Raw genomic sequence first — 12,354 nt, 5'->3', positions numbered from 1 at the left:
CGGGGCACCTCCCCCAAGCTTGGCAATTGCCAAGGGGAGTGCCCATACCCATGTGATTATATCTCCTTCTTTGTTGGTGAAGAAGGTGAGGTGCGTGATGTTGATGATTAGCGGGCTTGGTCGCCATTCTTCAAGCCATAGGCTTCACCATAATAGAAGGATGGATCGAGTCTCCGGGATCCTCAAATCTGCCAGCAAACTCATCCTTTTGAAATCTATATTCATACTCACAGTTTTGGTTTTGCCAGGTCATAAATTTTGGGCTTGAAGGTGCTCGATCTTCTCGTTGAAGCCTTGAAGATGGTCTCCCCAATGTTGTTGGCATCCAGCTTGTGGTTGTTGTGAACTCCGCGATCATCATTGGTTGGAGTTGAGTCACTTTCCACCATCCCTTGGCACTTGAAAACTTGTTGCTCCATTGCTTCGAGCCTCGTCTCCACGCTTCCGGTCCCCTTCGGTCCCTCAACATCGCGGATGTGCAACAACCCATCACGCATCTCAATGGTTTGAGGGTGTCGCAGCACCTCCGCGAGGTAAGGGTTGTGCCTTCTCGAAGAACTTGTCCTTGGGGGGCACTTGGAGACGTCATGATAATCTAGATCTGTCAGAAAAATAGCTCGAAACAAGAACAGAGGATAATTGCGTGATACAGGAGTCAAAACCTTCGGGAGATTATATAATGAATTTTTACCGACCAAAATACGTATTGTGCAAGAAAACGGAGTCCGGAGAGCACACGAGGTGCCCACGAGGTAGGGGGGTGCGCCCAGTAGGGTAGGGCGCACCCTCCACCCTCGTGGAGGCCTCGTGTCCTTCCCGGACTGCTTCTTATTTTTCTATTTTTCTAAATATTCCAAAACGGAGAAATATTGCCTTAAAAACTATTTTGGAGTCGGTTTACTTACCGTACCACATACCTATTCCTTTTCGGAGTCTGAAACGTTCCAGAAAGTGTCCCTTATGTATTCCTCCGGGGTTACGGTTTCAATAACATTGGTTTCAACATTTATGGGATTACCTGAGATATAATATTTAATTCTTTGACCGTTCACCACCTTCGGATCTGTACCTTCGAACTTGTTGATTTTTATGGCACCGGAACGATAGACCTCCTCGATAATGTAGGGGCCTTCCCATTTAGAGAGAAGTTTTCCTGCAAAAAATCTTAAGCGAGAGTTGTATAGCAATACATAATCACCTACATTAAACTCGCGCTTTTGTATCCTTTTGTCATGCCATCTTTTAACTTTTTCTTTAAAACAACTTGGCATTTTCATAAGCTTGGGTTCTCCATTCATCAAGTGAGCTAATATCAAATAACCTCTTCTCACCGGCAAGTTTGAAATCATAGTTGAGATCTTTAATAGCCCAATATGACTTATGTTCTAGTTCAAGAGGTAAGTGACATGCTTTTCCATAAACCATTTTATACGGAGACATACCCATAGGATTTTTATATGCAGTTCTATAGGCCCATAATGCATCATCAAGTTTCTTGGACCAATTCTTTCTAGACCTATTGACAGTCTTTTGCAAAATTAATTTGAGCTCTCTATTACTCAATTCTACTTGACCACTAGACCGTGGGTGATAAGGAGATGCAATTCTATGATTAACATCATACTTAGCAAGCATTTTACGGAAAGCACCATGAATAAAATGTGAACCACCATCAGTCATTAAATATCTAGGGACTCCAAACCTCGGGAAAATAACTTCTTTAAGCATTTTAATAGAAGTGTTATGATCAGCACTACTAGTTGGAATAGCTTCTACCCATTTAGTAACATAATCAACAGCAACTAAAATATGTGTGTATCCATTAGAGATAGGAAAAGGTCCCATATAATCAAAGCCCCAAACATCAAATGGTTCAATAACGAGTGAATAATTCATAGACATTTCTTGACGTCTACTAATATTGCCAATTCTTTGGCATTCATCACAAGATAAGACAAACTTACGGGCATCCTTGAAGAGAGTAGGCCAATAAAAACCAGATTGCAATACCTTATGTGCAATTCTATCTCCAGCGTGGTGTCCTCCATATGCTTCAGAGTGACACTTGCACAGGATCTGTTCCTGTTCATGCTCAGGTACACAACGTCTAATAACACCATCTACTCCTTTATAAAGATGTGGGTCATCCCAAAAGTAATGTCTCAAATCATAGAAAAACTTTTTCTTTTGCTGGTATGTGAAACTAGGTGGTATAAATTTAGCAACAATATAATTAGCATAATCAGCATACCACGGAGTACTACGAGAGGCATTTATGACATTTAATTGCTCATCAGGAAAGCTATCATCAATAGGTAGTGGGTCATCAAGAACATTTTCTAACCTAGACAAGTTGTCTGCAACGGGGTTCTCAGCTCCCTTTCTATCAACAATATGCAAATCAAATTCTTGTAACAAGAGAACCCATCTAATAAGTCTAGGTTTAGCATCTTTCTTTTCCATAAGATATTTAATAGCAGCATGATCCGTGTGAATAGTTACTTTAGAATCAACAATATAAGGTCTGAACTTATCACAAGCAAATACGACTGCTAAGAATTCTTTTTCAGTAGTAGCTAATTTCTTTGAGCATTGTCTAGAGTTTTACTAGCATATTGATAACATTTAATTTCTTATCAACTCTTTGCCCTAGAACAGCACCTACAGCATAATCACTAGCATCACACATAATTTCAAAGGGTAAATTCCAATCAGGTGGCTGAACAATAGGTGCAGAGATCAATGCTTTCTTAAGTATTTCAAATGCTTCTACACAATCATCATCAAAGACAAATGGTATATCTTTTTGTAATAAATTAGTCAGAGGCCGAGAAATTTTTGAGAAGTCCTTAATGAACCTCCTATAAAATCCGGCGTGACCAAGGAAACTTCTTATACCTTTGATGTCCTTGGGACATGGCATCTTTTCAATAGCATCAACCTTGGCCTTATCAACTTCAATACCTCTTTCAGAAACTTTATGCCCAAGACAATACCTTCATTAACCATAAAGTGGCACTTTTCCCAATTCAAGACAAGGTTAGTTTCTTCACATCTCTGCAAGACTCGATCAAGGTTGCTCAAGCAATCATCAAAAGAGGATCCATAGACGGAAAAGTCGTCCATGAAAACCTCACAAATCTTTTCACAAAAGTCAGAGAATATAGCCATCATGCATCTTTGAAAGGTAGCAGGTGCATTACATAAACCAAAAGGCATACGTCTATAAGCAAAAGTACCAAAAGGGCAAGTAAAAGTAGTTTTTGATTGATCATTGGCTAACACAGGTATTTGAGAGAAACCAGAATAGCCGTCTAGAAAGCAAAAGTGTGTATGTTTGCATAATCTTTCTAGCATTTGATCGATAAAAGGTAAGGGGTAATGATCTTTTTAGTAGCCTTATTTAATTTGCGGAAATCAATTACCATCCTATAACCTGTAATAATTCTTTGTGGAATCAATTCATCTTTATCATTAGGAACGACGGTAATACCTCCCTTCTTAGGGACACAATGGACAGGACTTACCCACTGACTATCAGCAACGGGATAAATTATACCTGCCTCCAGGAGCTTTAGTATTTATTTTCTTACCACTTCTTTCATCTTGGGATTCAGCCGTCGTTGATGATCATGAACTGGTTTGGCATCTTCTTCCAAATTTATTTTATGTTGACATAGAGTGGGACTAATGCCCTTAAGATCATCAAGAGTATATCCAATAGCAGCACGGTGCTTCTTCAGAGTTTTCAATAATCTCTCTTCTTCATGCTCTGAAAGGTTAGCACTAATAATAACATGATATATCTTTTTTCTCATCGAGATAAGCATATTTAAGAGTATCAAGCAACGGTTTAAGCTCAAACACGGGATCACCCCTTGGGTGGAGGAGGATCCCCTAAGATTTCAACAGGCAAATTGTGTTTCAGGATGGGTTCCTGTTTAAAGAATACTTCATCTATTTCCCTTCTTTCATTCATAAACATATCATTTTCATGATCTAACAAATATTGTTCTAAAGGATCACTAGGAGGTACGGCAATAGAAGCAAGACCAATAATTTCATCCTTACTAGGCAATTCTTCTTCACGGTGTTGTCTACTAAATTTAGAGAAATTAAACTCATGAGACATATCACCCAAGTCAATAGTAACAACATCCTTTTTGCAGTCTATCCGAGCATTGACAGTGTTCAAGAAGGGTCTACCAAATATAATGGGACAAAAGCTATCTTGTGGGGAACCAAGAACAAGAAAATCAGCAGGGTATTTAGTTTTCCCACACAAGACTTCAACATCTCTTACAATTCCTATTGGTGAAATAGTATCTCTATTGGCAAGTTTAATTGTGACATCAATATCTTCTATCTCAGCAGGTGCAATATCATGCATAATTTCTTTGTATAAGTCATAAGGTATTGCACTAACACTAGCACCCATATCACATAAGCCATGATAACAATGATCTCCTATTTTAACAGAAATAACAGGCATGCCTACCACAGGTCTATGTTTATCTTTAGCACAAGGTTTGGCAATTCTAGCAGTTTCACCGCAGAAATAAATAACGTGCCCATCAATATTATCAGCCAAGAGATCTTTAACAATAGCAATATTAGGTTCAACTTTAACTTGCTCAGAAGGTGTATAAGTTCTAATATTGCTTTTACGAACCACAGTTGAAGCTTTAGCATGATCCTTTATCCTAACGGGGAAAGGTGGTTTCTCAACATAAGAAGTAGGAACAACAGGATCATTATAAGTGATAGTCTTCAACTTTAGTAGGTGCAGCTACTTTTACTTCTATGGGAGGATGATATTTAAACCACTTCTCCTTGGGGAGATCAACATAAGTAGCAAAAGATTCACAGAAAGAAGCTACTATCTCAGAGTCAAGTCCATATTTAGTGCTAAATTTACGGAAAACATCGGTATCCATAAAAGATTTAACACAATCAAACTCAGGTGTCATACCTGACTCCTTACCTTCGTCGAGATCCCAATCTTCAGAGTTGCGTTTAATTCTATCCAATAAATTCCATTTGAATTCAATAGTCTTCATCATAAAAGAGCCAGCACAAGAAGTATCGAGCATGGATTAATTATTACGAGAAAGTCGAGCATAAAAACTTTGAAGAATTATTTCTCTTGAGAGCTCATGATTGGGGCATGAATATAACATTGATTTAAGCCTCCCCCAAGCTTGAGCGATGCTTTCTCCTTAGCGAGGCCAAAAATTATATATATAATTGCGATCACGATGAACAAGATGCATAGGATAAAATTTCTGATGAAATTCCAATTTCAATCGTTTATAGTTCCATGATCCCGTATCATCACATAGCCTATACCATGTCGATGCATCTCCCTTCAAAGATAAAGGGAAGACCTTCTTCTTAACGACATCATCGGGTATACCTGCAAGCTTAAATAATCCACAAACTTCATCCACATATATTAGGTGCTCATCAGGATGCTTTGTTCCATCTCCTACAAAAGGATTAGCTAGCAGTTTTTCTAACATACCCAAAGGAACTTCGAAGGGAACATTTTCATTTTCAGTAGGTTCAATAGGTTGAGGAGCAACACTTTGCTCTACTGGTCGGGGTGAAGATACCCCGAACAAGCCCCTCAGAGGATTACTTTCCATAGTAACAAGTGACAGTAAATTTCAGCACACTATATAAATTTTTCCTTACCAAATTCCACCTACCAAAGGCGCTTCACTCCCCGGCAACGGCGCCAGAAAAGAGTCTTGATGATCCACAAGTATAGGGGATCTATTGTAGTCCTTTTGATAAATAAGTGTCGAACCCAACGAGGAGCAGAAGGAAATGATAAGCGGTTTTCAGCAAGGTATTCTCTGCAAATACTGAAATAAGTGGTAACAAATAGTTTTTTGATAGGATAATTTGTAACGAGCAACAAGTAACAAAAGTAAATAAAGTGCAGCAAGGTGGCCCAATCCTTTTTGTAGCAAAGGACAAGCCTGGACAAACTCTTATATAAAGGAAAACGCTCCCGAGGACACATGGGAATTATCGTCAAGCTAGTTTTCATCACATTCATATGATTCGCGTTCCGTACTTTGATAATTTGATATGTGGGTGGACCGGTGCTTGGGTGATGTTCTTACTTGAACAAGCATCCCACTTATGATTAACCTCTATTGCAAGCATCCACAACTACAACAAAAGTATTAAGGTAAACCTAACCATAGCATGAAACATATGGATCCAAATCAGCCCCTTACAAAGCAACGCATAAACTAGGGTTTAAGCTTCTGTCACTGTAGCAACCCACCATCTACTTATTACTTCCCAATGCCTTCCTCTAGGCCCAAATAATGGTGAAGTGTTATGTAGTCGACGCTCACATAACACCACTAGAGGCTAGACAACATACATCTCATCAAAATATCGAACGAATACCAAATTCACATGACTACTAATAGCAAGACTTCTCCCATGTCCTCAGGAACAAACGTAAGTACTCACAAAGCATATTCATGTTCGTAATCAGAGGGGTATTAATATGCATAAAGGATCTGAACATATGATCTTCCACCAAATAAACCAACTAGCATCATTTACAAGGAGTAATCAACACTACTAGCAACCTACTAGTACCAATCCCGGACTTGGAGACAAGAATTGGATACAAGAGATGAACTAGGGTTTTGAGAGGAGATGGTGCTGGTGAAGATGTTGATGGAGATTGCCCTCTCCCGATGAGAGGAGCATTGGTGATGACGATGGCGATGATTTCCCCCTCTCGGAGGGAAGTGCCCCCGGCAGAACAGCTCTGCCGGAGCACTAGATTGGTTCCGCCAAGGTTCGGCCTCGTGGCGGCGGAGTCTCGTCCCGAAAGGTTGCTTGTGATTTTTTTCCTTGACGAAAGACTTCATATAGCAGAAGATGGCCACCGGAGAGCCAACAGGGGGCCCACGAGGCAGGGGGGCACGCCCCCCACCCTCGTGGCCAGGTGGGTCCCCCTCTGGCGTACTTCTTCCGCTCAATGTTTTTTATTATTTCCAAAAATAACTTTCGTGGAGTTTTAGGACTTTTGGAGTTGTGCAGAATAGGTCTCTAATATTTGATCCTTTTCCAGCCCAGAATTCCAGCTGCCGGCATTCTCCCTCCTTATGTAAACCTTGTGAAATAAGAGAGAATAGGCATAACTATTGTGACATAACGTGTAGTAACAGCCCATAATAAAATAAATATCGATATAAAAGCATGATGCAAAATGGACGTATCAATCTGCGCCGACCAACTCTACCGAGAGGCAGTTGCAACAACTGCCGCCAGGGCACTTTCTCCTGCCGCTGAAGCTCCAGGGAGGAAGAAGGCCGGCAAGACCTCTTGCACCCACTCCGGCAAGCGCACCTCTTCGGAGTGTTGTGCTCCCGCTGAGGACGTGCCAGAGAGCTCCACCGGCAAGAGCAAGAAGTCCAAGGCTGCACCACCAGAAACCAATAAGGTGTCCGTCAAGGAGGATGGCACAGGCAGGGCTTTCACTATAAGCTCCACCCTCGACAACAAAGAGGAAAGCGCGCTCGTCACCTTCATGCGGGCGAATGTCGATGTATTTGCATGGCAAGCATCAGACATCCCTGGCGTTCCCAGGGAGGTGATTGAGCACCATCTTGCTGTCTGCCCTCATGCGCGGCCCGTCAAGCAGAAGGTCAGGAAGCAAGCTTTGGAGCGACAAGAGTTCATCATTGAAGAGATCAGGAAGTTGGAGGCGGCATGCCTGGTAAGAGGAGTACTCCACCCCACGTGGTTGGCCAATCCGGTGGTGGTGCGTAAGGCAAATTGTGACACCCAAGTTTTTATTTGGATTTTTTTCAAAAAAGATTTTATTGACTTGAAGGGAGTGATTTAAAAATTTTCTTCAAGAGAACTCTCACTCTCAAATATTTTTCTTTATGGAAAAAATTTTATTTGAATTCACCCAAGATCTGCCTTTGACCTGGGGAGTTTTTGCTCTTCATTTGGGCTCAAGACAAAATGCTTTTCATTTGAGAGAATAACTTTTGAAAACCTTTTCTTGAATTTTGCACTATGGCTTTTGGAAAGTACTTTGCCACTTTCAACTATTTCCTTCTTGCCATGACATAAGTGCAAATCCTCTCTCCTAACCCTTCCCTCACCTCTGGATCATGATTTGCATCAAATCCAGCAAGTTGAACCCCCCCATGTATTTATTCCCATTCAAATTTCATTCAAATATTTTCTGCCTTCTATTCTACCTCTTGGAGATTTACAAAGGAACTCCTTTTTCTGTTTGGACTTTTACCACCAAACTTCTTTCCCCTCCTAGTCCTTTGAACCCTCAACCTAGAACCATGAAGATCCACTGGTCTCCAGTTCAAAATTTTCAAACTACATCAGCTGCAAGTTTGGACCAGATTTGGCAAATTTGGTGAAATTCATTCAAAACCTTCTCCAAAAATTCCAAATAAATTCATGCAGCCCCTGGGTGCTTTGAGTGATCATCTCACCAAGTTACAGCTCCAGCAAAATTTATCTCTTTACCAAAACCTACTGTCGAACACCTGCAGTGCATGGTCATGTCAAGTTTCAGTTAAGTTCAGACAACACTGCAGTGGCTGCTGTCGTTTTCTTCAGAAACGGGCGTCGATCTCGCCAGTACCCTCGTGTCGCCTTGCTCCTCGTCCTCGCCCACTTGTTCCTGCACCGCACGAGTGCCTGGCATCTTGCGGGCGTCGGCGACGAGCAGCAGAAGGTGCGCCGCCCCGTGACCGATGCCGGCGGCGGCTTTGCGGACGCCAGCGGGAGACACGGCGCCGCCGACTCCACCCAGCGCCGCCCAAACCACCGGAGCCCGCCGCGTGGCCGTCCACTCCCCCAAATGCGCTGCCGCTCTCGTCGTGAACCCCAGGGCGCGGAGCGCGCTCTCTGCCGCCGTTGAGCCCGTGCGGTCACCTCACCGTGGGCAGACGCCATTACACCAAGACCAGCTCCGTTTAGCTACAAAACGAGTCCCGTAACATCCACTGATGCTGCTCGACCGCTCAAACCCTCTGCCAACCCACTGCTCCGCCGTAATCGCTCGCCGGAGATTCTCCGTTCACGGCCACCCCGTCGATCTGCCTATAAATAGAGGTCCCGAGCTTCAACTCGAGCACCCACCAGCCCTACACTTCCCCTAGAGCACGCCCAGCCACTGGAAGAGCCGCGAGGGGGTCCCCTTCCTCGACTCCGGCCGCCGCGATCCGCCACGGGATCCAGTCCGATTCGCCCCCATGTGTGCTCCACAGCCCCCATTCTCTTGCCAGTAGCTTCTCCTTGCATCACCCGTTCTGACCCGCGCCTCAATTCGTACTTTGCAGCCCTCCACCGGAGTTCCCCAACCTCACCCGAACCGCCGTCCGCCGGAGATAGTGTCGCCGTCGACGTGGTGCTCCCCGTTGGACGAGTCCACCACCCACCTACGCGGAAGAGGACACTGAAACTCTTGGTACCCTCCGTTTCTCCTAACTCGCCGTGGTTCGACGCCGGCGTCCACCGCCGTCTTCGGGCGCCGGCGAGCTTTCAAACCTGACATGCGGGCCCCGCGTGTCAGCCTCTGTTTTATTTCCCCGAACCGTTTTCTGTTGGTGCCTTCGGGCAAAATACGTTTTCTCCTTGCGCTTACGCATTCCCAGCCGAAGCGTTTTCTGTTTTCTCAGTTAAAACCCTGGAACTTTTCTGTTTCATACAGAAAGGTCCCTGGACAGAAACCTTTATAACTTTTTAATGAAAAGGTATTTTTGAGTGATTCTTTTTCTGTCAATCTCCAAATTTTGTCTAGTTTTTTATGGGATTTATTTGAAAAATATTTGGCAAAGTTTCCGTGCATGTGTTTGGTTTTCACGTTAGTACCCCGTCTCGTGATTGCCGTAGGTTCCGGGAGAGGGGACGGAGCCGCGAACTTCGCCGAGATAGACTCCGACTTCTCCGAACCAGGCAAGCATGTTTGAAAATTTGATATGGCAGATGTTTTGCATGTTCATGTGAAAGTTTGTGTGTGGCATATGAGTGTCGGTAAATACCTCGTTGCTTGTAAGGCAACGACCCGGTTGTTCCGAAGTTGCGATGACCTCTGATGAGAGGTGGCCTAATCATGTAGTGACATGAAGGGCAGCAAGGTGGTACTGTTGTAGCATGCCAGCCTTGCGTCATCTGACTCTCTTCGACGTTAACGTTGTTGGAGCCACGTTATCGATCTTTTCCCGCATGTTCCAAAGTTGCGATGACCTCTGATGAGAGGTGGCCTAATCATGTGGTGACATGAAGGGCAGCAAGGTGGTACTGTTGTAGCATGCCAGCCTTGTGTCATCCGACTTTTCCGACGTTAACATGGTTGGAGCCGTGTTATCGTCCCTTCCCCTTTCCGTGCTACCACATGTCTCATTGCCAGGATACGGTTTAGTAAGTTGGTAACCTCTTTCCGTGTACACACCAAACAGAGAGGCCGGGATGATGGTACCTTGGCCCAGGATTAAAGCCAGTCATTCGGTCAGGGGGCATGGGTGTTTCCGGTTGGGACCGAGAGGGGGGGCACCCCCTTATAGCGCGTGTATAGAAATTTGATCCCATGCTACGCGAGGTTGTAGCCTCCCCGACTCAGGGTTTTTCCTGAATGTTGCCGAGGGTGATCCCTGGCTTCGGATGGTTTAAATTGGGTGTGTACTGGTTAGACGTGTTCCTTCCAGAACACCGTAGACGGAACTAGTCCCCGTGACTACTGAAATCCGTTGGCTGTGGTTAAGTACAAACTCTGCAGAGTCAATTCTTCCCAAATCATCATATCCATGATCAGTTATGTAGACTTTATATCCAAATCTATCCGTGTGAAAATCTTGCCCCCGGTGAACAAGCTCAAGCGGTAAAATCTCAGATTTATTGTTATTCCTGTGGATGGACTAACATTATATTTTTCTCGTGCTTGTGATAAGTTATATTCCCGAACTATTGTATTGTTGTGTTACAATATAAGCCCTTTATGTGACGTCGCGCAGACGTCCGACTGTGGCGTGTACTCGTTTCTCTCTTTCGATATAAGCCCTTTATGTGATGTCGCTCAGACGTCCGACTGCGGCATGCACTGTCCTTATTTTCTGTTATAAGCCCTTTATGTGGTGTCGCCCCGACGCCCGACTGCGGCATTGTTATTCCGCATTTTCCGCTCGAGGAGTCTTTCAGACACTCGTTTGGCACCTGTATTATTATTCCGCATTTTCCGCTCGAGGAGTCTTTCAGACACTCGTCTGGCACCAGTATTACTATTCTGCAGTTTCCGCTCGAGGCGTCATTCAGACCCTCGCTTGGCACCCAGTATTTATTATCTCTATGTCTAATCGCACCGGTGAACTTATTCATGTGCTTCATGTTTGCATTTGTTATACCTTATGTCCGAACTGTCTTGCGAGTACTTTCATAGTACTCACCTGGCTTGTTGATTTGGCCAGATGTTGACGAAGGCGATCTCTTGGATGAAGAGTTTGATAGCGCGTCCGACGCCTAGAGGAGTCCCAGTCAGTCCTGCGCGATCCTGGATATTGGTCACTTGTATCGTTTACGCTTCCGCCACCTGCAATAAGTCTTCTCGAGCCTCACTCCGACGCTCGAAGAGTTGTAGTATTCTGGAATCATGTCACTCGCTTCGCGATGATATTTCCACCACCGTTATTATCGTGAGTTAGAAGTTTGCCACCCCATCCGCCGTATTGTTTTATCGGCGTGCATGTAATAAATTGTTGGGCAGTCTCTGCTCAACTTGTATTATATTTAGTACTCCTGGTATTTTTCTTCTGTGACCAATGTATTGTCTATCAGTGAGAAGGAATTCTTCCTCGCTGGTCCGTAACAGGGATTGGTTTCTCAATAATTATTTTATTGAAAAACCGGTCGTGACAAGCTTGGTATCAGAGCCAGGCTGACTGTAGGAATCCACTAGGTGCGACCGCTAATCAGTGGTTAGCGTCTTTTGTGCTTCTTCAGCATTTTGCAATTGTAGCTATTTTCTGTTGGTCATCATAAAATTTATGACATGACTACTCAGAATTTTTGCCTACTTTTGTAGATGGCTGGCAGCAGCTGTGAGAATCGAGTGTTCACCAACGTGCCCGAGGGGTTTGTCAAGCTCCTCGTCTCCATCACCAAGCTCGCGATCGGGCCAGCAGCTCGCCCGGAGTTCACACTCTAACAGCACAAGCTCAGTGACAACGTGTCTATGCACCAGGCTGTAGTGCAATTCAGGGGAGGACGATCTGCTGCTCGCCATTTCCGTTTTACGGGAAGGGCCATGCCTACGGAGAGGCATGCCATGCAGATGGCTGCCCGTGA

This window comes from Triticum aestivum, chromosome 1D (assembly GCF_018294505.1).
Source record: "Triticum aestivum cultivar Chinese Spring chromosome 1D, IWGSC CS RefSeq v2.1, whole genome shotgun sequence".
NCBI lineage: Eukaryota > Viridiplantae > Streptophyta > Magnoliopsida > Poales > Poaceae > Triticum > Triticum aestivum.
This window is presented reverse-complemented; position numbering follows the sequence as displayed.